The following is a 27,829-nucleotide window of genomic DNA, read 5'->3' on the forward strand; positions in this document are numbered from 1 at the left end:
ATAATAATTTTCTATTCCAAATTATCCTGCTATAAACAGACATTAATTGACTAGTTCACTTCTTCTTTCATGAGAGACTTTATTTTGGCTTAAGGGACTGATTGCTCTGTTTGCTGCGAAATACTTGTGGGAATTTTCTGAATTTCATCTCTAAGAGACAAGATTCAGGTTAGTAATGTGAGTTGATTGTTATGATCAAAAGAAAATGGAAATCACAGAGAGGAGGATATATTTGGTTTACAATGCATCTCTGTTTTAAATTCTCTTTCAAATTAACAGTGGGATTGCTAATTAATGACTTCTGAAACACCTTTAGTGTCTATGCAAGCTGCTTGTTGTTATGAGCAGGAGATTCATATAGCAGAGCAATACAAAAGTTTTTCTTATTCTAACTTGCTAGTTTTAGAGGAATTAGAGTGTCAGATAAAAGTAGTAGATATGAACCAGGTTTGTCAGATGGGCTATTCTGTTTTGGAGAATACATTAAGTATATTTATCAAAAATATTTATGATGCAAGTATTTTTCTCAGTGGTATCAAATTAATGAATGGACATAAAAGCCAAAATTAAACAAATTTAAAGTAATTATGGTGGTATGTATTTATACCACTACATGAGGCTGATTTTCAGGTGGTACTGATTTGATACTCACTTAAATCCTTTGATTTAAGTCCATTAGGGCTTTGTCAGTCAAAATTAGGCAAAGCTTCTTCTAAATATTAGAGAAATAATAACAAATGTTTTAAAAACTTTAATTTTAGTGATGTCTAATTTACCTCTATAAGGAGAAAGGCCCTGTAAAATGATAGAACACATTAGATCTATATTGACAAAAAATGTAATGAGTAAACAGGCAGAATTCAGGCCAGATTTGTAGGAACAAAGGAGATTTAATTGAGATGCTCAAAGTAACATTTCTAATTAAAATGTTTTTGTACCTCTTGGATCCTTGCTTTATGTCTCAGCTGAAAACAGCATCACTATCTGTTGCAGGGTAGGATTTTAATTCAGTGCCTGTTTTGAAGGAAGAATGACCCTTATAGTGCTTAATCAACCACAGCATTTCTCAAGAATGACCCGGGGTAGTCTCAGAGGTCTCCCATGCAAGGAGGAGCAATAATTACTGCTCACTGATGAAATTGAGTGCATCATTATAGAGTGCAGTGGTCCTAGTCCTAATAGACTAAGTAAAAAAGGAGGAGGATTCTTAATTTGAAACTTCATTATATTTATCAAAATTGAAACAAAACAATTTAAGCTGGTCTAACACAGTTTCCAAGACCAATTTGTATTCTGGAACTCTTTTGCTTTAGCCATCTGCTCAGGTTCACAGCTGTGCTTTTGCTGCCACCAAGGTCACAGGAATCTACCCCCTGTAAATCCTAAACGTAACCTCTGTTTGATCCTCTGCCCTTCAAAGACCCTCTGGCAGTATATGCTGTTCTGAGCCTGCAATTATTGCACCTCCCACATCAATTTATCGTATTCACTTCAGCCTGGATGCTGTTAGTAGGTCTGAATTATGTACAGTGACCTCTGCTGCAAAGTCATGCCCCCGATTAATACAATATTCCATCTATTTTCTGTTCAATTTCTCCTTTGCAATTCCCTGCTAAAGCACATTTGCGTTAATTCAATTGGACACTGGATGTCTCTGTGCACGCCACCACCCAACGATCGAGGGCCTCACTGCAATTACAAGTAATCCTGCAAAGAAATGTATAAAGACTCAATTATGGAGCATTTAAAATGCAGACTGCACCATGGCTCTGCTAACACGTCACCCCCTACAAGCACTGTGCAATGAAACTGGAGATTGGGTCTGTAATGTGAATTAGATTTCAGCAAGATCACTTATGGGTGTGTTTTCCCTCTTCAAACCATCTCCTGTGAAAATTATCTGCTCCACAAACTCTCCACTTCCTTTTAAATACATAAGTGTCTTAGATATTTTCTGCAGATTATTCTTTAGCAAGCTGAGGAGATAATTTTGGCTTTTGGGCAGACATGTTAGTAGTATATTGTTCTGGTGAAAATAGGATCTTACCCATTTTTCTGAAAATTGCTCTCCTGTAATTTGAATAGCACTAACAGCAGCAGCACTCAAAGATAATTTGATTTGGACCAGTTTGTAATTAACTTTACAAAATGAACAGAGAAGGGGATTCAGGTGTCTTTTTTTCCCTTTCTCAAGATCCCTCCCCTGCTCAGGAAAGACATACTCTGCCCAATTAGATGTGACTTTAGGACTCCAGAAATAGATATATGGATGCATTTTTGTGCATGACTATGGTCTTGGTCTTTGATGAAGGGTTTAATATCTTATTTAAAAACTTTTGCACTTTTTCAAATGGGCATAGTGGTCATCATATTTTTACCTTTATGAGTCACACTCACTTTCTTATCTTCCCTATCCAAGCTTAGTTTTAAATACTAACAACTACAAGCTGTAAATCACCTTATAATACATTTTCTGACATATTTATTTTATAACTGTCTGTGCCAGAATGCATTGATGCACAGGAATTTGCTCACAAAATACTTGTTTTAAATGAATTAAGCAAAATAAACATGGACTTATTTAAAATCCTCTAAAAAAGGTTTAGTAGTGTTGCTGCATGCTTGTATATTTAACTTAATCATAAGTACTTTATTTGATTGAATTTATAATGTAATGTACTGATATTTGCCAAGAAGGTAGATCTTTGAAGTACTGAAAAGGGTAAATGTTCCATAACTCAGCTGCATGGATACATAAAATTCTGTTTATGGCATGAATCTAAATAACAAGCTCAAGGTATCCTTTACTTGTTTCTTTTTAATCAATCTATATTCACTCAAGTTTGAATTCAGGTTTTACTTGAAATTTTAATAGTATCTGTGTCAAACAGAATTACAGCTGACTCGTGATATAAAGAATATTGATTGATTCTTGATTCTTTTTATTTCCTTTATTATTATTTCAAACACTGTTTTTTCTCGGACAAAAGAATAATTAATATTGTGACAGCAATTTCTATTAGAAGAGGAGAAAACCATTATTTCATCTTAGTTGAAACTTGGGATAACTCCCTGGTAAGAAATATTTCATTATTTTTTCTCAAGTGCTCCCAAATCTATTCTTGTTTCTGCCTTAAGGGTCTAGTCTTTAGCTCAGGAAAGGAACAAATACACTTAGTCCTTTAAGCAAGTAAGTCAGCTGCTAGCAGAAGACACCATAAGTTTATTAGGACCCAAAAAAGGTGCAGTGTTTCTAAATGCTTCTAGGGTTGAGTGCCAAAGTCTACTGGATGATCTGCACCGCTTTCCAACCACTGTCTGTGCGAGCCAAGAGCTTCTCCAAGTGTCTGTTTAGTCAGTGGGATTTTTCTTCCTTGTTTTATTGCTTTTGTCCTGTGTTGAGACAAGGGAATTTCTTCTACATTTTTTGAAACAGAACATTCTGTTGTAACTGCCAGGAGTTTTACTTCTTTTTTACCTTTGTACTTTTTACCCCTTAATTCCTTTTATACTTTCCACACACTCAACTCCCACATCTTTTTTTATGTAGGTAAGTTGGAAAGGTTTTGTGTAGGTTTTTTTAATGTAGGTAAGTTAGAAATAAATACTGAGGCTGCTGTGATGTCATTATCACAATAATCAGTACAGCCCAGTACTGATTATTGTGATAATCAGTACAGTCCAAATTGCTCTTATCTCATTCCTAAGAGACATGGCTGCACTTGGAGGAGGTGGTCAGAGTTTATACAGACAGGGACCAACACAGCAAGGCAAACATCAAAATGTATGGGCTGTTTAGTTTTGTGAGAAAAGCGAGTAGGGTAAGGTACAGCAGAGAGATAACACAACATAATATATAACATAACATAAACACAGAGTTCTCATCAAAAGGGAAGCTGACCTATGAGGAACAGATTAAAAAAAAAAAAAACTTAAACAATGTTAAACTATTGATCCCAACTCACAGCCACAGACAACTCTGGAAATCAGATTTTAGAAGACAATTAAAGACAACTAAGCATTGTATGTCCAGTGAGAACGTTACAGTTACATTGCAGAGGAAAGCTGTGTAAATAGAAAAAAAATCACAAACCCTTGACTTATGTAATGAACTAATCTCTAACTAAAAGCAGTTAGAAAAGTTCTCTGTGGACAATTTGTTGCATAATTGTTTAAAACTAATTTATTGTCATCTTTCTCTGAAGCATCTGGTGCTAATCACCACCAGAAAAGGGATATTGGGGTTGGCAGCCAGTTAGTTTGAGTCAGGAAGTTAATTGCTATGATGCTACTGCTTTGTATGAACTGCTATACAATATATTTTGTAGCCACAATGCGGTTTTCTGTAAAAATGTTCATTGTCATGGCAACAGAAGCAGGAGGACCAGTTTCCTTTTTGAGGATTTTAGCGAGATCAGCCTTATGACAGACTGTACCCTTTCTTTGTTTTTTTTTTTTTTTTTAGTGTAGGCACTACACTTCTTAAAAAGGGAACTGGAGGTCATGTATAACCCTCTGGAGGATGAGGGAAAATGTTTTTTGGCAGGAATTGCACAGATCCACAGAGAATCTCTTTCTAAGAAATTAGAGGAATAAAGGCTACCAGAAGAGCTACAGAGGAAGACAGCCTGCAGCTCCAAAAGCATCAAAGATAATGCTTGGAGAAACAGGAACTGGAGACATTGCTGGGCCCAAGGCAGTGCAAAAAGCATCCAGAGGGGTTGTGCTTTTTGCTGTACGTCAGAAAGCCACTGAGAGCTGAGACAATGGTCTAGCTACAAGGACACGGCAGACTAGGGGAAGCTGGCTGACAATCCCTTTTATCGCTACTCCATCTTAGTTTCTGTATTAAAAAAATTAAATAACCTTCTTTATTTTCTACTAAAACTGGGATATTTTCTTTGTTTGTGTGTTTGTTTGTTCATTGGAAAACCTTTGGTTATTGTTTAGGAAACTCACTGCAGAGATCTAAATTCTCTGCACAGTTGTGACTGTGTTGAGATCTCATGTCAGGCCAGTCAAAGGAAGATCTCCTCTCCTCTTCCTTGCTGTCAGACTCAAGCCAATATCCAAAATAGAAATCTGTCATTAATCTCTCAGATCATGATTGGTATGGCAGTCACAAGGGTACAAAATATTACTATTTCAAGAGACTCAGCCTGACTGGATCCTACAAATATCTTGAACTGGAGACACATGACAGAATTTGACTCAAATGATGTCTAAGAACCTTCTTTAAAACTTACTGTGGCTTATCTACTCATCAAATGAATGTGCAACACATTCAGACTAATGCACAAACATGGCAAATGGCCTACATTCAGGGTATTGTTTACACCTTTGTAAACCCCCCTCAGATGAGCTATCTTCTGCCTTGCCACAGCAAAAGCAGCTTGGCTTCTGTAAAGCTTTTATGTCTGAAATATCCCTGTCAGTTGTTCAGCATTGTCTCTTCTTTGTGTGGGCTCTGGGAGCCCACAACCCTCCTTTGGCACATGCCTTATTCTTGGAGGAAAAAGTCTACCAAGCCCAAATAAATGTGCGTCAGATTTCAATTAGTAACCCAGCCATTGCTGTCATAGCTCCTTTGATTGCTGGTGCAGGAGGCTTCACTTGAATTCTTGCTGCTGTGTGCTAATACTGAATCTAAAAATAAAAGTAAAACACCAGTTCCCATTAATAATGCTGTGCATTCAGACACGGTTGCACTTAAAAAGGTTAGACAGACAGTTTGTCACAAATATGAGTACTTTCCTCATGCATTCAGCTACAAAGCTTGCTATTTGCTATGCTAGAATGAAATCTTGATGCTGCTAAAATAGATGAGACCTTTTTATTATCTTGCACACAGCTGGGATTTCAGATTGAAGAATAAAAGTTACATGAGGATGTTTTAAGACATTAATGTCTCAGTAAAGAAATCTTAATGAGAGAATGAAAAGAATTTGTAGATTAGTTTCAATAAATTCTAAACTGGAGAACAGTCAATTTAATAAATAAAGTCAATTTTTTTAAAAGAGATAAAAATCAGATATTATAGCAAGTAGATACTTTGCAGCAGCCTAATTAAACTATGATGAAGAGAGTCTTTTTTTCAGCACATTTACTTGTGCTGTGTATTTTTTAAATAGAGAAATAATTATTGTCTTTCAAATACATTAAATTTTGTCATTATTTTTTAAAAAGTAATTAACCTGAAAAAGCCTCTAGGATCAACTTACTAATTATTAATCAGTAATATAATAGGTTAGTGAAACATAAAAAAGAGACGCTTGGACTAGATGCAATATTTTGACTACAGGGTTTTTATGGTCGGAGAAAGAGGCTTTCCTTTAACTTTATCTTCTTGTATATCTGAGAAACAAGAATCATCTTTAATCTTCTATTTCTTTTGTCGATTTTAGTTCATTTGCTTTAAACTTTCATTCCATGCATTCAATTAAGAGTATCTCTGTTAGTACACACTAAGATTCAATCATAAAATTCATGTAGATCCAGTGGCTTCTAATAGTTTCACAGACTTACAGCCCTAGAGCAGATCTATTTACAGGGTGCAGCCATTTCCCCAGTCCAGTGTATCCTAGTTTGGGGTTGCTGAAATAGTATCACTTACATGGAATGACAGTTGTTTTAAATTTCTTTCTTTTAAAATTCCTATTACTTCTTCTTTGGAGGTTCTTTTGAATGCTATATGAGTTATCCCAGTTCTTAACTAACATAAAACAATTTGAAAGGTATAGTTAGGTAGACAAAACCAAAAAGAATTTTGTGTAGTTTCTTTGTCGGTTTAAAGTGAGGGAGAAATTAGGCCAGGGATAGTTATCTCCTGGCCCCAATGATTTATTTCTTCAAAATGGGTAAAATAAAGCATCCCTTTCCATTGGGAGAGTGAGCAATACACTTAGTTCTTTTCCTTAGTGTCTATGACATTCAAGAACTATCAACCTTCCTCCATCCAGGGGAAGATCTTGATCCACAGCATGACATACCACCTTCTTGCATGAGAGCACAGCTCTGCAGCAGACCCTCTCCATAAATAGACTCTCAGTAGAAAGGTAAATCTGCAGCAAAGGAGAAGAACAAAAGCCCAGCATGTCCACTGGGGTCACAGACTTCTATCTATCCACTATCCCAAAGTACAAGGCATATGAAGTCCTGCTGCCACTATTCAACACAAACAATGCTGCTTCTCTTGCATGAGTTTCTGAGCTCCCTTTTGGCACTTCTTCGGAGCACATTCTTCATGCTTCTTTTTCTACCACATTTTTCCATACTTTCTTCATACAAATTGTCTTTTTACATATTTAGACCTTACTTTAATTTATTCATTAATTAAATCATGAAACTTGCATCTTGAGAACAGTGAAAACACTATCAAAAAATAAAGATGTCAGCAGTTTTAAGAATTAAGGTCTGTCCTGTGACAGAGATCAATGAATTCAGTTGATTACAACAAGGTTGAGACATGCTTCTTTCCTTTTATTTGCTGTCCTAGTCTCTAACTGGGACTATAAGATAAAACTAGAAATGAGAGTAGATTATGAGCCTAAATCACTGCAGAAATCAGAAGCAAAGCTCATAAGTCGACACATTTAGACTTTATTTAAAATGGTGTGAGCTAACAAACCCAACTTAACTGAGAAGTGCCCTCAGAACATTGAAAACATGTGAATAATGTAAAGTAATATGAATTGAGAGCTGAGTGAATAGATAGATGGTTTTCACAGGATATTCTATCCCTGAAAGTGACATGCTATTATTCCATGAGGCCAAACGTCCTTGAAATGGAAGAGGTAATGACCATGTTTGGAGACCATTCAGACAAAATTCAAGAAAATGTTGCTGGCAGAAGTAGTAATTATTTGGATGGATTTATACAATTTTAAGCAGAATATATTTTGCAGTTTTCTGAGAAGCATTAATTGTAAAAGGCCAATTATTATTTTGTACATTAATTGTCCCTGTCATAGATGCCCTTCAGGACTCTGGTGGTAATTCTGGCCCTGCAGTTATCCCAAATTACTCAAGCCTATGACAGAAATGCTCTGATCCACTCATACTGATTTCTCTGTGATATTTGCCTTTGCCACAGTTCTTGAAAAACACATCATAGAATGAGCCACATCCCTCCATCACTAAGTAATTAATAGAAAAATAATCTGCAGTATTTGGGAAATTATGTAACTCTTTCACTCTGCCAAAGTGGGTAGGAGAGTAACACTTTAATTTCTTACTATGCATCATGGATTTCTTCTTCTTGGAAGTCTACAGTGCCATTGTATTTCCTAATAAGAGTCTTTCAAATGTATGCCTTTATTTTTTCTTCTAGAGATGTAAAAGATTTAGCATTTCATGTTACTTTGTTCTTTTACATAACATGATTTTAATGTGTGAGGGCACAACTGAGATGATCCCTTAAATGATGATCACTACACAATGCTTTAAACTAAGAAGGAATTTAGAAAGAAAATAAACCAAACAGTCTGCCAAGCAAAGTCTTCACCAGTGAAAAAGCCTTTAGACATATCCTTATTACTGCAATTATTTTTCTTTACAAAGCCACCAAGAATCCTTAATGATTTTAATGATTTAAAAACCTGGTTATACAAAACAGAGAGCATATGGTTGTCATTGCTGCAGATCCATTACAAAGAACGCAGTCACAATCATCTTCATTTTTGAGAAATTAGTTGGTAAATATCATAAAATTTACATAACACAGTTTTATCTTTCTTGTGGAGATTTATAAGGCCAAAAGGACCTCACAAAGGCATCACCTTTTATGCTTATCATGAATTACATGAACACAGGATAAGAACTAATTTAGATGCTTAAGGTGAAGCCAGTATAATCTTAGCATGGCTGAAGAAAGAAGGGAAATAACCAATGTGGCTATAAATCATATTTGTTTTTCTTCAGTCTTCAGTGCAATTTAGAAAAGTCTGTGGCTCCCTAAATTATGCTCAGCTGTCTACAGCCCTAGAGGTTAAATCCTGCATATGAAAAGTGCCATGGCAGAAAAAATGTCATGGATTCTCTCTCCAGGATCAGACCAGGAGGAGACAAGACTCTTAGCACCACGATGCCTCACCTTGGGGAAAGAAGTTTAGGAGGGAATTGCTTCATTATGTGTTTGTGTGAATGTTCATAGTATGCAGTGCCAGCTTCAAGCAATCAGCTACATCTCACCCAGCTTCTATTGGGGTTATTCAGAGAACTGCTGTCAGTATTTTCCAATTATGTGTTTTTCATCCCATCCAGGGGATAAGGATGGATGGAATCAGCACATCATAAATGTCAGGTGGGGATGGAGTCAGAGGAAAACTGAAATGCATGTATATGGAGATATAATCTGAAAGATTGCTGTTTAAATATGGCCAGCAGTCCGGATCAAGGTCAGGAGTGCCACTGTTGACTGTAGCTGATTTTGATTGTGTACACTGGGTTCAGCTTTAGTATTTTCATTTTATTAAGTTTTCACACAGGTTTTTGTTGTTGTTGTTTGGACTTTTTATAGTGGTAAAACTTGATACATACAGGATTTTCTTATTGTTGGGATTTTTTTTAGGGTGAGTATTATACCACAGAACTGAAAAAGTATTTATATAGCTTCAAAAGGCACTAACTCACATTTAATATCATTTCATTTCATTTCATTTTCATAAACCTTAAAAAGTCACCCTGAAGGATCCATATGGAGGAAGAAAAATAATTAGGCTGTAATCTCCAGTTAGAAAACTGAAGGTTCCAGGGAAGATCTTGAAAAAGCTGCATGTAACCTAGGAGCTGTGAGCTGAGGACCCCTGAGCCACCATAATGATGGCATCAGTCTGACTGGAAGACAGTGCAAGGTAGGGAGTGTCTGCTGCTAAAAACTTCAGGCACTTCCTTTGACAAGATTGAACAGAAAGGCTTTTCCTTTCAGGGCTTAGTAACTGTTTCTACAGTATCATTATTTAAAGATTCAAAGATGATTCAGGTGTTCAGCTATACTGTGGGTATCCAAGCAGGCAGAAATTTCAGAGAAAAAGATTCAAAGGAAACACTGCTGTTAATGCCACCAGGAGTAGAAGGACCACCCTGCATCTACACTAAGGAGTAAGAAATTTCTCTAAGGAGCTTTTGAATAGGAACTTGTTGGATGAACTAAGCAAACTATATCCGTATATATATATAGAGAGAGAGAGAGTGAGATACACATGCTCTCTAAAATTCTGCTTATAGCTCCATGTGCATTTGAACCTTTTTCTCCACAGAATGTACCACATGCCATGTATTATTGAAGTGGTCACAACAGCCAGGTAAAGATCGGATAAACTGTGAACTTCAAGTTCTTTACAGATTTCCTGTTGAAAACATGCTTTTTTTTTTCACCCTGGAAATCTTCTTAATAAAAATGCTAAAGCAGAAGTAATAACTGTTTGATATGACACATTTCCCCTTTGTTCACCTCTTCCTGATTTTATGTCTAGACCTTGAGTACAAGACTCAACTCTTTCTTGAAGTCATGAGCTGTCTTGGGACATTCACAGGAGATTTTCCAAAGCACTTTCAGGTGTAAGTTAGTGATTAACTTTTTATTCAAGTCCACATTGACTAGAAATTTCTATCGTATGATAGCTGTAGCCTACTCCATGAATGCAGCTAAAATTTTCTAAATCTTGCCAATACTGAATATGTATTCACCTAATTAAAACCCTCATCTGGCTCTTATCACCATGCCCACTAATCTCCTAGCAAAGTCATGAAAGAATGTAAAGGCTGCAATCATTTCTGTAGGACAGAGTTGCACTTGAGGCTTATTAGTGTTAGAAAGCTGGTACTGCCACTATTTGTCTTATGAATAAAGGATTTCCGTCTCTGTGGCCATCAGCATGAAGCCTTTCAAAAGTCATAAATCCACAAAGAAAATAATTGAAAATCTCTGAAACAGATCTCTATGGGCAAAGTGTCAAATTGTGCAGCCCTAATGCACAGCTCCACAGCCCTCCCTAAACTGATTCTTTTTAACTGTGCCAGTATTTGTTGTGCTCACCTGTGGTAACTGCCACCATCTCCATTTCTCAAACAGCAAGAAATGTATTACTACCATTGTTAAAAGGCTCCATAAGGCAATTACAGGAGAAGTCATGCCACAGGATTGTCAAATTAGCTGTGCAGGTTAGCCTGCAACTATAAAACCACGGGGACTGTGCAGCTCTTGTGCACTAAACCAGTGCACTAAAAAGCCTCAAGGAAGCAGAGGGGCCATGGCAAAGACCTTCCTACAGGAAAGCAAAAGGTAGGTGTAATCTTCCATCACCAGCCAGAAAATGAACTTACACTAATAGTCATGGGACTTGTGATGCAAGTCACAAGGGGACCCCTTTCCCCTTTTCCTCCTTTACAGGTTGTCCCCAATCAAATCTCCATCTCAAAGGAAGTAAGAGCAGCAAATCACTTCCAGTATCACAGAGAACAGGAACAGAAAAGGGGCCCCAGGTCTCTGCACACACCTGGACTCTGGCTCAACCTGAGTGTTGCTGTTCGGTGTCTTTCTGTGTGGGGGAAAACGTGTGTTTTTCAGCAGAAACACAAGAAATAAATCAAAGGCTGAATTCAAGACCACAGTTTGATTCTAGGTAGCCAATAACCCTATTAAATTCAAAAAATAAGTTGCATAATAGTAGACCAGAGAGCCAGTGAGATAGCCCCTAAGGTCTTTTCACACAATACTGAGTTTACTCCAAGTTTTTGTGGTATATGTATTAGCACCACTGGTTTATTATTTTTTCAATGACCACAGGACACAGTCCATAGCTGTATAGCTCTGGATAGATACGTGCCTTGGAATGATTGCGATTTCTAGGTAAGAAACTGTTTCACTCAAAACCAAAAGAATTTAAAATGTTCCGGGATGAAAATCCCTGTTACCTCCCATATAATTTAGATAATTGTTCCTGGTGGAACAATTCCTGACTCCTGCTGGTAACTGGCTTGTGCTCCAAAGCACAACGACTCTTGCAAACTGAATTCTACCTTATGTAATTGCAGGAGCTGTTTATATTTGATACACTACTTTTTCTTCAGAAAAGATTCAAAGGTTTTGCTGTGATTTTCAGACAGGCTTATACTGTAGCAGCTACTCATACAATAATAGTGAATATCACCCTTCTAATTTTAGTATAGCTAAGTCTATAGACAATAAAGTACCCAAAGTACATTTCAACTTATGGACATGGCTAAGCCAATGGCAAAACTTGAACAATAATGCAGCAGTGCCAAGGGAAAGGCCTTGAAATGTGCAAGTACCAATGAGGTTTTAAGGTTCATTTGCCCTTCAGAGGATGTTCTGTAGGTTAGAAATCAAAGCACAGAAAGCAATTCTAAAATATTCTAAATGGAGAAGAATATTTTGATTGGATAAACTAAAAGAAAGTGTCTCTAATTTGGCCACTTAACTGGTCAGATGTAAGTGGCTAAAAGGGACTAGGAAAGTTCTGAAAGTAACCACATTAAAATTATGAAAATCAATACAATATTTCACAAGTATTCTGTGCAGTAAGTGCAAAAGCAGAGGAATTATAATGCATAAATCTGTACATGTCAGCTTAGCTATGACCTTTGGAATATGCAGCACAGATTTGAAGACACGTTTCTGAGGATGCTTAAATCTGAAAGGCACTGAAAAGTCACAATAGATATGCACACATTGAGAGAAAAAGACTACTGCAAAAAACTCCAGAAACTATTATTAGCTAGATAAGTGAAGAACAGCTGTCATGACAACCCAATTCATGTAAATGGCAAGAGATAAATATGTATATAATCAGGTGCCTCAGAAACACTTTATTGACTTGAAGAGAGAAGGATCCTTAAAGGTGGCAGTAGCTTATGTAGTTCCCATCTGCACCTTAGGCATTCACCTCCTGAACCTTGGCTGGTGTAAATCAGCACAGAATAATTGGACTGAGGTTAGCCACACTGATTTTAACATCTGCTGGGATTTTTGCCCTGTTCTTTGCTCTGTAAGGCTAAATAACAGGATTTAATACTCTATGTGTCCTTATTCCTTCTGGTTCTTTTTCTCTGGGGATAACATATAACCTATTTTACCACCATGGTGTATTTTTTATGAGTTAATAAGCCCAGACTAAAGCTGAAATGGGCAGCTAGTTTAAAAAGACCAGTAGACTGCTATTTTCCAGGAATAATCTCTCTAAAAAATTTGGAAATAAACTTTTATGTAAAAGGAATGTCTCAAATACTATCTTTTTGAAATAGAGCTATAAGATTTTGCATCATTTTTAGATTAATTGATGCAACTGGAAATTCATTAATAATCAAATTTGGTTGAAGTGAATACCTTGCTTTTGCAAAAATATGTATATTTAAACACTGAAAGTTTTAAGATTTTTGTTCTGTCCATCTTCAGACAAAAACAGAACAAAACAAAAAATGAAACACAAAAACCCCAAACACTAAAACTGAAAAACCACCCAAGCCTGAAATTTTTCAAATCAAATAATTTTGGTCCTTTTGTCAGAAAGGTAGCTTTATGACATCAGACACCCTCAGCAGGCAAGATAAATATCTATCTGAGTTATACAGTAAGTTTTAGCTGTTGCTAGAACTCCAGCTCCGTCAAACAAGATTTTCATACAAATTATTGATTACTTGAGTTCTTTGGACAATAAGTGAATATTTGTAGTGAATTAAGGTACCAGTTAATTGAGTAGGTGATTTGAAATTTCATAGGAATTTTTAAAACTAATATGTGAAACTATTATCTTTTTTTTTACCAATGACCATCAGTGAGTTCTCTAACCGCTTTTCCATAAATTCACTTTTTGTCTGGCCAACTACTTTCTAGAAGGCTAGCATCTAAATTCAAAATAAATATTTTGACATTTTGGAGTTATTTCTGCAGGTCTTTTTCTACTCTCTTGTTTGGCCATGAGTTTTGGCCATGGGTTTGTATCCTGTGTGGTAAAGCATTCAAGCTTTAAAGGTATTCAGTTGTGCAAGAGTTGAAGCAAATGATATTCTGTATTGAAAGGTTCCCACTTCCTGACAAGTGTTCTTCTTCATCCTAAAACAAAATGAAAGGTCGCAGGCATCTTTTCACGAAAAATCCTTTCTTAGGATTTTTTCTCTTCTGAGAAGCTGGGGCTTCAGAAACAAAATGTAAAAAATAGTTATCTGCTGCTGTGGAATGCACCAGGTAGATTTCTGATTAAGCCATCTTGAATGTTTACAATTAATGGCTAACTACAGACCAAATAGCTTAGACCCTCTGTCTGAGCTACAGACTTTTGTTATTCATTCTTTTCTATTCTTAGCTAGCCTTCTGAAGAACTTTTCATTCTTTTTAGTACAGTTATAATGTTATATATATATATATATATAAAATAAAATAATAAATCAAGCCTTCTGAACATAGAGTCAACATTCTTGTCTCTTCTCTCATTTAAGAACCCTTGTAAACACTGTCACAGAAACCCATCATTTTTATTCATGCAGAATATCAGGCAACTTCCTATTATTGTTGAAATAAGTGGAATGATCTTCTTCCACTCTGAAAAAATAGCAAAAAAATCCTGCAGCACATTTCCCTGGCACTGCCATACTTTTATGAGAGACCATTAAAAACACAAAGCTATCAAAACTGCATTTTTACTTCTGAATATATTTATACTTTACTCAAAAGTACCCTTTCAAGGTGTGTCTATTAAAAGGAAATTTTCTTTTTAGATTATTTCTTTTACCATTTTTCTTCACGAGCTATCTCTGAAGTTCAGGCAAGAGCATAGAAAAAAATATTTTTCAGTGAATGTTTGTTTCAACAGCTACATGAATTCATGAAATACTCTTTGAATGTTTTGGATTATTACTTTTTGCAAGAATTCATGCACCAAGTTTTATGAACGCCTGCTTTCAAGTTATTTTTAAGCTAACATCAATAAATATACATTGAGAATTTTTTTTTTACAATGTCATTTTAAGAAGCTGTGGCCACATTGGCTTAGTCCTTCAGTTATCTAAGAGATATAGTGAATTTTAGAAGTTCTTGTCACTACTGAAACAAAAGGTTGGTGATTCATTACCTGGTAACTCTCTTGTCATTGTCATGAGTAAAGTGAGAGTAAATGATTCCATACGGAAGAGGGCAAGGGCTGATGAGTGGCATCTCCAGAACACACAGAATTTATGAGTGACTGAAAGACAGCTCCTCTTTGTGTGCAATCTGTTCAGTCTGTGCATCTCACCTCATTTGATTTCTCTGGCTATTTCTTGATCTTTAAAAAAAATGGTGACTGTGAGAACTAGAGTAAGAAAGAAACATCCAACCTCTTTTTTTCCATGGGTTACATATGCAAAGGCTTGTAAGAGTCTGGAAGCAAACAGCTATACTCCTACTCAACAGGCAGAGTGCTGAATATGGCACCCTCTGGATCAAATGCACACTGCCAGGAACAGGGCTCTAGAACAGGAGATCAATTCTGTCATCTATCAGGTACTTATTATCTCCTTAAGCATCTAAGATCTACTGAGGCAATAAGCCTGCCAACTTAATTGTTAAATTTATTGTGTTTCATTAATATCTATCTATCAATTATATTGAGCGTAATCCAGCTCTGTGTGAAGTCTCTGAAAAATTATCATTGGCTTCAGGAAAAGCTGGATCAGGAAGCAATAGAGATGCCAGTTGATGAAATACACATAGAAAATGCAATCATCTCTTAAAACAAATCATATGTTACCTCAAAAGTGATAAAATGTCATTTAATTTCTGCTGGCATCCCTACTCACTTCTGCACCTGCAGAGACAATATTCCTAGGGTTGAATGATATTTACCATGAAGACAAAAGCATAACATCGACAGGTAAAGTAATTTGGCTCTCATATTGACTACAGCAATTTGGATGGCCGCTGCTGTGAATTAGATGAATGACAGCTGGAAAAAAATCAGATCTCCGGCAATAAAAATACAGTTGATATGAGAAATAGATCTAAAAAGCACAAAACATTGAAAAGTTTGATTACCTTTCTACAGTTGCCTGGCAAGCACTGTTTTGTAAGTGCTGTTCTTAAAGAGAACAATCTAACATTTCCTAGGGAACATGTGACAACTGTTCTCTTTTCTCATACTGTGAGAGAAGTCACATCTTAATGTGACTTAAATGTCTATGGATCACACTTGCCACACAAACAAACAAAGGGAACTTTAATGGCATGGCACTGGCTGGCTACTAAATAATGGTGAAAGACTAGGACATTCACAAAAAAGAACTAAACAAGAAAGCTAAACTAGATTAGATCAACAGACAATGGAAAAAGCCTTCAAAGAAAGCTTGTGCCACAAAGGATATCTGATAAATATTAATTACTTTAATTAGCCTTCAGGTTTTAACCTGTGGTAAAAACCACAGAGCAGGGTAAAATATTGCTGGGTTAAAGTGCATATTGGTGTTTTGCCCTTTTGTCCCTGCTTTTTTTCAGTGCCCAGTACGGCTCAGAAGTTGAGTTGAAGAGAGGTGACAGAAGGGTGTGACAAATGTGCCCAGCAATGGTTTAACAGCTGAGCCTGCTTTCCTCAAATGGCATCACCTAAATTCAAGTGTATGTCAAATGCATATATTGCCAAATAGATATAGACCACATGATTACAGTATACATAGATATGCATACAATTAAAGGACCACATAGTTAAAGTATATCTGTAGGCACAAGTACAGATATGGATTGTGTACACATATGTGGCAATTGAAATCAAAACGTTTCATCAGAACTTTTTACAGCTGTAGATTTGGAAAAAAGAAATATTTTTAAATGGCAATATATTTTGTTTCAACCTCATAAGAACAGTATTTCTTTTTTAAAAGTTATTTTAATTCAGTCACTTTGCTTGCATGAATTTAATCTAATTGCATTTTGTAAAGACAGATAAAAGCAAAAGCAGGTAATTAAATGTGTCAGGAAGGTCTTCTCAACATTTCCAAAATAACTTGTTCTTTTAACCTTTCTTGCAGACAATTTTAAAATGTTGATTTATTTTTCCAGTGTGAGATGAAAAAAAACTCATTAATTATAGGAACAAAACCACAGAGTTCCAATTGGTACTGAAAATGCATTTAATATTGCTACTTACTTGCCTCACAAGGATTTTGGGAGATTGTGTTAGATGTGGCTTCTCAAGCTCTGAAAACTGCTTGAGGAAAGGTACTCCTATTCACAAGCACCGAGTGTTATTTCTATATTGGCTTCTGAAGCTGACACAGAGGGAACTCCCACTCCAACAGAGGCAATTTGCGATCCTCATCTCCGCAGCTGACTTGCATACACAGTTCTCTCCTTCAGGGAGTATTTTTTACAACTGTGTGGCTTTACTTATTTATTTTGCTAGTAGAAGGTAAGCCACATCTGTGCAATAAGCAGCGAGAATCACGTCTCAGAAAAGTCGGGGTTGTTCAGGCTTTTCTCAATTCCTTCAGAATGAAATACCTGCAGTAGTACCTATTGAGCTTTCATCTCAGGGGAGAGTCAAATGTTGCAGTTTCATTTACTCCAGCATGTGAAGAGTAGAGGCATGTTTTATTAGGAATATATGGAGGGAATCGATAACCAGCCTTACCCAGCAGCAAAGAACAATTGCAAAAAACCAAAAAACTGTCTTGCAATTCTACCTTCCTGTGTGGCTGCCTGAGTTTAGGATTTCCTGTACTGATGTAATATTAAGTTAATCACTCTTTTTGTAATAAAAAATACTTATTTTGTGTCTCAGACAGGCCTTCTTTGGCAAATTTCTGTTTTGAATGAGAAGGAAAAATGAAAATATTTTGATTGTTAAGATGTGTCTTTTTGTTGTATATATATATATATATCAGTTAGTAAATGTACTACAGATGAAAATATAGTATTTAATAACAGACAGGTAAATAAATTTTGAATTTTTTTTTCTGATCACTCAGGCTCTCATCCAGTTCTCCTGGTATACCTCAGTTTGGACTCACACTGATTTTTCTGAATTCCGAACTCATGCTTGTGCCAGCTTCATCTCTTAATCACAAATTTTCCTTAGGCTTAGCATAGGTCAGATCCAAAAAACAAAACCATGCCTCTTCCAATTAAATAGACAAAGAGTAAGTGCCTGACTGTGCTGGATTTGAATATATTTGTATCCTCAAGCATTCAGTGCTTAGGTTTTGCTACAATGTCCACTCATAACTTTCCAAAACATGGATTGAACAGATGTTCAGCATTTTTAAGTGCACATAATTCATTGTCAACCATTCTATAGTATATCTGGTCATTTCATCTTATAAGTGCTGACCAGAAGCCCTGCAGCAAAATTGACTTTACTGATACATTTCATTTTTTGACCCATTTTTCAGGAATCTTTTTTTTGGGGGGGGAAGGATCATTTGTTCATTTCACTTATCTGGAAAGCATTAACTATTTCATAGGAGGAATTGCTCTTAGTAGTTGTGTTTTGAGTTTCTACTCTGTTTTTTTGCCTATGCCACTGTTCACATTTTCTCCCCTGGGACAGTGTAAGCATAATGACATCCCATACAGAATCAAAAATAGGATGGGAACATTTCCTCCTGAAAACTCTTTTTTCCTATATATCTTCAAGAACTTGTAGCAAGTTAGTAAAAGTTATATGCAAAGTCTGTTTTGTATATCAGAATGCAATGAGGAACCTAACATCCAATAACGCTGATCCAGATAGTTATAAACTTGTACATACAAAGGTCAGCTCCTTTCTTACTGCTGTTCAAAGCACAATCCAGAGGAAATGTAAAATGTGAGTAAGAGAAACAACAATATGTTCTTTCTTGTGAAAAACCACTGTCTAGACTGACATTTAAAGTAAAATTTGAAAGGTGCCCCAAACTCCAGAGTATTAGATGATTGGATGGATGGATCACATCCCCTACAAGAAAAGACTGAGAGAATTGGGACTGTTCAGCCTGGAGAAGGCTTTGGGGTCACTTAATCGTCATCTTCCAGTACCTGAAAGGAGCCCACAAGAAAGCTGAGGAGAGACAACTTACCAGAGCATTTAGTTACAGGGTGAGGGTGAGTGGCTTCACACGGAAAGAGGGCAGGTTTAGATCAGTGATTAGAAGGCAATCCCCACTGTGAGGGTGGTGAGGCACTGGCACAGGCTGCCCAGAGGAGCTGTGGGTGCCCCATGCCTGGCAGTGTTCAAGCCAACGTTAAATGGGGCTCTGATCCAGTGGAAAATGTCCCTGCTCACAGCAGGGGGATTGGAACTACATGATATTTGAGGTCTTTTCTAACTCAGATCTTCCTGTGATTCTATGATTAGGTCGTCATTCCTTGTAAACACTATGTGAGCCACTTAGTTGCTAAAATAATACAACTGAAAAAGCACAGAGGAAATGTTGTGTGTGGAATTTCAAACACCTTCAATGACAACCCATGTAGCACTTTTTCAGGACCACACACAAATGATGAAAAGGTTTTTCTTTCTCAGTATATTGTCAAAATATGATATAGAGGCTGATGATCATGTTCCACATGATCCAACAGCTCTTCAAGTGCCTCAGGGATAAGGAATAGGTTAGAGGGAATATCTATTTGATCTCTTTTTTTCTTTTTTGAAATTGTAGGACATAGTACATATAACAGGATGAAAAACAAGTGGTTGTAAACAGTACAACCACTGCAGTACTTTGTGGGTTCAGTGTTTGTAATTACTGGACAATAGCACATTGTATTTCAAATTACATGGCAAAGACAACAGTAGTAATGAAAACAAAATGAGTGACTCAGGCAGGCAGGAAATTCTCTCTGTTATGAAGGATTAGAATGTATAGGAGGAGAGTCCCATGAACACTTTTGGTTAAATTCAGTTGCAAATACCAGTGTACTGAGAAAAATTGAAGACCTTCAGCTTGTCTTGCATGTTTCCTTGGGAAGTTCTTAGAATTTTCTACTTGAGGTGGTGACTTTAGAGGCTGAGGGTAGCTAAACTCCTGGGGCTGAGTGTGGCTAAACTCTTGACAGGCCTAGCCAAAACTGAGTTTTTCTACAGTTCACTATATCAAAGCTATGGGGTGCATATCTCAAAAAAACAACAGCACTTTTATAGAGAGACATTTTCTGAAAGGACAGAAGTAATGAGCCCCAAAAGATTTAAAGAGAACAAGAATAAAAAGAAACAAGGTTTCCTTCTGACAGGTTATACTGCAAAATAAGCTTTCTTCAAGATAATGTTCTTGGAGTAGTTTTAAGAAACTAGAGAGCTCGTCTTTGAGAAATATCACAGGGGATTTTGCAAATATTTGTAAATAAACTGATAACTTCTTTGCAGCAAGATTTATCTATAACTGTTGTGCCCTGGATTGGGTCTGTCTGCATTTTAAGAGGATCCCCTTCAGACCAGAGTATCTGAAGGCATGATGGATGTGATTTACTCCTAAATCAAGCTAAGGGTAGTTTGGTACAGGCTCCAAAAGGGGTAAAAGCCAGAGGTCAGTGAGCCAAAGACTTCTCCAGTTCTGATCTGTTCTCTGAATTCCGCAGAGGAACTGAGCAACAAAATGAGCATCAGTGCATACAGGCATGCAGCACTGATCACAAAATTAACCCATGAACAGCACACACCATTTTCAATTCTTATTCACCAAGGAACAAAGAAAGTTGTGGGTACAAGGATTCTCATGTACACCTTATCCATCACATGTAATTTGACTTCATGCCAAGCCCTTTATTCCATAAATACGACAGACTAAGGGAGCCTTCTTCAAGCTGTCCCTACTAAGCAGCTGGCAGCATGGCGGGGACTCCGTTGAACTGGGATTCTTCTCTAGCTTGCTCCTCAAGGCTGAGAGACTTCTTAACTATTACAGTTTTTTGGTTAGTGACTGATAGTGCACATTAGCTCATAATACAGAAACCTAAGATTTTGTCGTGGCAAAGCTGAGTTTGTTTTGGTACTTTTGAATTGTTATATCCTTTGAGCAGAACATTAATAGAGTGAACCTTGATACTGAATTTTGTTAAGCCACACTTTTACCATATTTCAACAGAACCACTTCTGCTGACACCTTTGACAGCGGTTCTTTAAGCAGTTTCAATCATCCATTTGCAAAAAACTGGCACAGTCAGCAGGATTCCTAAATCCAGCTTTGTTACACTGTAACTCACAACGGAGACTCTTTTGCTCTTCATGTTAGTTTCTAATTCCAACATTGTTCCTTTAGTGTTTTCAAAATTGTAAGCATTAATTCATTTTTACTATTTCATCCCTCTGAGGCAGATGAGAAGTCCCAACAATGAGGATGGAAAATGAAAAAGTGTATTTTGCCAAATCATAGAGAGTAAAATATGAACCAGAATTGACCCCTGAAGACCCTGTGAACTAGTAAAATATGGACGGTAAATTGTGGACTAGATTTCACCTACAAAGAAACATCAGTCATAAGCCTTTAATGTCACACAGTCTTACACAAATTGATGGAGTCATTATTGCATCCACAAAGGACAGATATCTCGTGATGGGAAGGAGTAACACCGTCTGTATGTGTCTGTGTGTCTCTCTGTGTGTCTGTCTGTCTCTATATACACAGTGGGTGGTTAAAAATCTGTTCATTTATGTTTTAGATTTGGCTGGCAGCAAATTTGGGGACTCAAATATATTTACTTGAAGCTTGCAACATTTAATGAATTATTTATTCTGGCTTAATATTGTACCTGAGAATTATATGCAAGTATTATTTTGCCTTTACATGGTGTATTTTGTAAAATGACTAACATTTACCACCATTTCTTTCTTTGGTATAAATATTTGAAATATATTTGGATTTGCTTACAAGCTAGCATCCGAAAGTTTTGATTCTTTTGGAGGGATTCAAATGAAATTATAAGAAGCAGTAATCTCATTTTCTGTCAGATGAGACTGGAGGCCGATTATTGTTCTGAAACAGGGCACGTGCCCAGATATTCGTCAGAAAGAACTGGTGGTATGGGCAATGTCGTGATTTGAAACGTTGCAACTTAATTTCAGAGAGTCCTGAAGAAACAGTAATGTACTCCAATGTGAATTAAACTAACTGGGCAGATACTGTCAGTATATATATGCTGAAAATTATGTTAATAGGTTGAAGACCCCCTTAAGGGCTGAAAATGAATAGCTTTTGCAATCTCTTGGAAAAATCACATTTGCATGATGCAAAATGTAGGCCTTTGCTAAATCTTTGCTAAATTAAAGGTTTTTCCAAGCATTGAAGTCAAATTCATACAGAGTATCACTTCACTGACTTCAGTAGAGTAATCCTGCTGATGGTTTTAGATCAATATTTACAAGACATTTTATTGTAAAATATCTTCTTTAAAAAGATAAAACCTTTTAATTCTTATTCAAAGTATTACCATAACAGAAATCCATTAACATCCTTGGTATGCAGGATTACTTCTCTTCTTATATTATTTTGGGGTAGGATAGTCAGCAGAGATTATGCTGATGAACAGGTGAAGCTATGTGCTGTTCTGATGAGGGCAATCCTGTAAAAATGCAAATGTAGATGAGGAAATTGTCTTGGGGTTTGATGTGTTTGGAATTTTACTATGCACTCCTTAACACCACTGGTAAAAGTTCCATTCGCTTTGGACCTTGAAGACTTCTGTATGACAAATCTCTCTGTCAAAAGACAACCAGCAGTATATAAGTGAAGGATTTCATCACATAATCTCTTTGAAGTACACTGCACAAGAAAATGAGTGGTCTTTCCAGGAACATACTGAACCCTTTACTTTCTGAAATTGGTGTTTAGATATTCTATAGAGTCAGGACTGATAAATACATATACTAAAAACCAAACTATGTTAAGGCACAACAATATCCTACCTTCAGGTATCATTGAAAGAAGTTTTACTCTCCTGCAGTCTGCTCCATCTTAGCCCATTTCTATCCATTGTTTGGAATTTAAACAGAACTACACTGATTCACACAAGTATTTTATTTAATCCTTGAAAATTATGATTGCAAACCTTTATCCCTTACATACACAAATTTTCATGATGTTCAGCAGTATTGAATTCTTGTTTGTACTCATATCCAACTCCTTTATCACTCAAAAATATAAGTTCAATCTTTATAACAAAACCATAAAGTAACTCTCAACAAGAGCAAAAAAAAAAAAAAGAAGATAATTATATTGGCAAAACTGATAAAAATACTGTCAACTACTCTCTCTGTGCTAGCTGAGAATCATACCTCTGGTGCAACTACACATGCATAAATTTTATTGTAAGTCTGTCCTATGCTACCTCAGAAAAAACACATAGAAATTGAGGAGTCTAGGAAGACATCTTGAACTTACAAACCTCTCAGACTAATAAAACTGATTTATGGAAATTACTAAGAGTTCTGACTTTCTTATGAACAAGAGTTCATCCACATACATGAATTCATCTACAGAAATGTGCTCCAGGCACCAATATTATGACAGAGAACTGAAAATGGAATTGCTGTCCACTGTGGTGAGTTAAAGAGAGACTAATAAAGAAATGATGCTCTTCATTCTCTCAGAGATGTGTTACTCAAAAAGATGAATATTACAGATTCCTCTATACCTCTCTGTTGAATCAAATACTCTGCGAAGTCCTTTTAATAACAGAAAAATTCATAATTTTATTTTCATGGCCAGAATTCCCTACCAATAAAAACAAAGCAAACAAACAAAAAACCCAACAAAAAACATCAAGAGAAACACTGGAAAAGAGATATATTTAGCATGCATTATTACCAGAAAATGCATAGTATATATCCATCCATACATACATTCATCTATTCATCTATCAGGGTGACTAAATAGCTGTCCACCTGCATGTGCCTATCTATGTAAATATCCATTTGCATCAATATCCAGCAATATCTACCACTATGGAGTGCTCATGCTCTTCCCAGCCTGCTGTGCTGGCCTTGAAGGTCAAGAGCACTACTCTCGCCATTCCTTCACTCCTTCTCTGCCTGCTGTGGCCACCCAGTACATTTAGTGGGAAGTGAGAATGAAATAGCGAGTGATAACTGACCTTGTACAATGTGCTCTTTCCATCAATCCACTCTGTTACCTCAGTGAGTAGGGAAGAAATATTGGCTTAAAAAAAAATTCTCCCATCTCATATAGGATGTGGCAAATAATAAATGAGAAAGGGACTGAAATGCAAAAATCCACTTGTTTTTTATCATTTCCTATCCTCAGAAGATAATGGGAATTGGCCTCAGTCAAAAACTTTTCTGCCAAGACTAAGAAGCACCATGGTACCAAGGTATGAGTACTCCAATTTTCATTTCTCTTTACTGTCTAGGAGGTGATAGTTCATCTGCCCCTTTTCAGGGATCAGGAAGGCAGAGGGATCTTATCCTGTGCTCTGCCAGACAGAGGTACTAACTGGGGTAGTACAGCAGAGACCTAAACACATTCTGAGAGAGGCGCTTCACTCTGCTCTGCTCCATCAAACGAGTTAGAGAAAATCTCTGGTGGGATGAAGCACAACAAGCAAGGAGCTCCTGTGAGCTGCCCTTTCTGCCTCTGCCTCCCAGCTGGGACACCTCAATGCAGCTCCACTCCTGGACCAGCATGGGAGGTTTGCCTGGAGGCCAAGCAGGAGGACTTGACCACATTCAAATGGTCTTTGGCTTGTCCAGCCAAAAAGCTGAAAAGGGCTCTAGCTTCATTTTTTCTGGATTAGCATCTAGGACTGCCAAGCCAGAGGAACCATGCTGCTTACTAAGATGCAATAAGACCCTTTCCCATGTCCACCTCCAACAGGCAAGAGGAAAGTGTGTGCCATGGATCATACAAGATTTCAACTCCTGGTTTTTACACTCCTTTGCACTGGGAACATGTGCTGACATGGAGGATCCCTCAGCACTTCTGTAGCATTTCTTTCTCCTTCACAAAAAGCAAAGAATTATCCATAAACAGATTTTTGCTTGATTTCTTAATTTAAAATTTGGTGTGAGAATCTGGAGCTCCTGTTTTTCTACTCATTTTGATGGCATACATGCAACTTGCCACAGGCATTGGGAACAAGCTTGTTCACCATCCATATGGATGGGATCAGAGATCACAACATTACTGACAGAGGAGCAAAAAATGCAAAATATGACAACCTGTGAAAACATCTGCCTCCCCACTTTGGGAAAAGTTGTGCCTTTCACAGCCAGCCAAACACTTCACATTCCGGTCTTGTGAAGCAAAAGCAAAAGCATTCATATTCAAATTGTTAAATTAGAAAGTCAACTCTCAGGCAAACAATGCAGAGTCTAATGTCAGAAGATGACATGCAACACAGTGTTTCTGAGAAAACTGCAGTATCAAAAATGTTCATCAAGAGAGTGACAGAAGGCTCTAAACTACACATGGAAAGACAAGAAAGAATTTATCACAATCGTTACTTCCATTTAATGTCTTGATATGCATTAAGATCTCCAGAAAAGCAAAATGATCTCTCTGATTTGATTGGGTTTCCAAAGAGACAATTACTGGTGTTGACAGATACTAAAATGAAATACAGACAAAAAGAATGAATGCATCTGGAAAGTTTTTATCTACTTCATCCAATGCTTTTTGTCTTTTAGACATTATTAAGCATGTCTTCAGAACTCTCTTGCTACTACAGAAACTGCTTTTCTGGCCTGACCCGAATTTAAAGTTTCCCAGCATTTTCCTAGAAGTCAGAAGAGGACATTGAATTTTGTCTTTCCATAAGGAATGAAACTGGAGTGACGTTATAGACCATCCCATGGCATTTTTCAGAACAGCAAGGGTGTACTAATGCCAGCTCACTGGCTAAATTCCAAGCTAGCTAATTATATTCTCTCTCCCAAATGTTTTCTGTGGTTTCAATTAAAGAAGTTATTAATTACTTCCTACCCTGAAAAATGTGAGCAGTGTTGCTGGCCCAGCATATCTTTTGTGCTTTCTCAGTAGTATGTTTATGCATCAAAGTACCTTGGAATCCTGTGCTGCAAGTCACTAGAGAAATGTGCACTATTGCTGGCTTTATTGTTTTGTCAGCCACAGTACTCTTTTAATGTTAGTAATAAGTATATTTTATTTTTATAATGCCCAAGGCATCTAAGAACCAAATATGCAGTCATAATTCTAATTAAAAATATATCTTCTTTAAAAGAGTTGATATTGAATGATTTTAAGATGTAGTGTGGATATAATATCAGTGCACAGACTGCTTTTGATGATGATGTTCAACTTACTGCCTGAGAAGAAACTCTTCGGACTGCAGAAACTCCAAACACATGCTCCTGACACCATCCAAATGATCAATGTTTCAGTTGCTATAATTCCGCAGTAAGTTTTTGGTAGGCATAACTTCAAGTGTTCCTTTCAAAATCACAAGAATTTTAACTTTTCCCTGGTCTATTTAAGCAGCTTGCTTTCATGCTCTTCCCATCCTCTTTCATGCCTTCATGTCACATGTAATAATTTCTTTACTCCTGGATCTTCCATTTTTAGGGTATCATAAATGTCATCCATCTCAGCTCAGGTACACATTAGCCTAAGCATAATTTTTCCTCATAAAGAGATTTTGAGGACCACTAACTCTTTTATTTTTCTCTACAGCACCATTTAGACATCATGGTTTCCTCTGACCTGTGACATCTCAGTAGCAAAGATATAAGGAAACCACTGGAATATGCAGGGTTATTGATTTTTGAAAATGTTGCTGAAAATAATTCAAGAAACAGTTATAAGGAGGTCTGGAACGTGAGAGCTGACATGCAACACTCAGCGTCATGGTAAGACAGAAAACAGACTCACCTGAAACTGTACTGAGGCAGCAAGACCTGCACTGGATCATCTGGGACAGCAATGAGAAATTGGTTCTGTAAAATTTTAAGTTCCCTGGTAGCAAAGCCATTCTTGGATGCCCTGACACCTTTGCTTCTGTCAGGTTTAATGAGTAACCTGCTCAGACCACAAGGGTTTGTTGTCCTTCCCTTCCCTTCATTCAAAAGACACAATAAGTATAATTTGTCTGGCTTGCCACTTCTTTACCATAGTAAATCTCGGGAGTTTAGACAGACACCCACACATACACAACCCCCAACACATACTTTTTAACTTATGTGCTGCATTCAGATCTAAGATAAGGCTTCAGATTCCAGTTATGAGAAAATTCAAAATGAAGACATGTCATCATAAATATTTTACAAAACTAAAGGAACATCCAGTGGAAAACCAGCTATGCAATATATTTCCCTCAGGACATTTCTTCTGTGAGCTGTACATATAGGGCCTTCTATTTCAATTCTTCTAAATAGAATGCATACCACCAGTTTCTATAGAAAGAATAAATGCAGTGACATTTTAAATTAATTGCATCACAAAAAGTTTCAGCGTAGATGTAACAGGCTTTGTGTTGTGTGAAACACAATTAAGCGCTTTCTGAATTACACCTGTGTAAAAATATCTATTAATTATGTGCCTGATAAATGACAATAGAACTGTTTTACAAAATTAATTCTTATTTAGCTTAGATGCAATAACTGAAGAAAATATTGAACATTTTTCCTTTGAGGAGTTTGTGGGCTAGAAGGTTCACTGATATGGAAGGCTGTGAGTCATTCTTGTTCCAAATTCATTTTAGTCTTTTCTCTGGGAATATAGTCAAACATTAGAGTAGTATAAAAGTGATAATAGTGAATAGATTTTTCCCATATAAACATTAAATAATTTATGTGCAGGTTATACATTCTTATAACTGCTGTCTTAAACATTTTCAAATCTTTGTAATGCTACTGTTTAATAATGCAAAGGTATGCTAACAGCAGGGTTCTACAGTAGA

Source organism: Zonotrichia albicollis, chromosome 6, assembly GCF_047830755.1.
Source record: "Zonotrichia albicollis isolate bZonAlb1 chromosome 6, bZonAlb1.hap1, whole genome shotgun sequence".
Classification (NCBI taxonomy): Eukaryota; Metazoa; Chordata; class Aves; order Passeriformes; family Passerellidae; genus Zonotrichia; species Zonotrichia albicollis.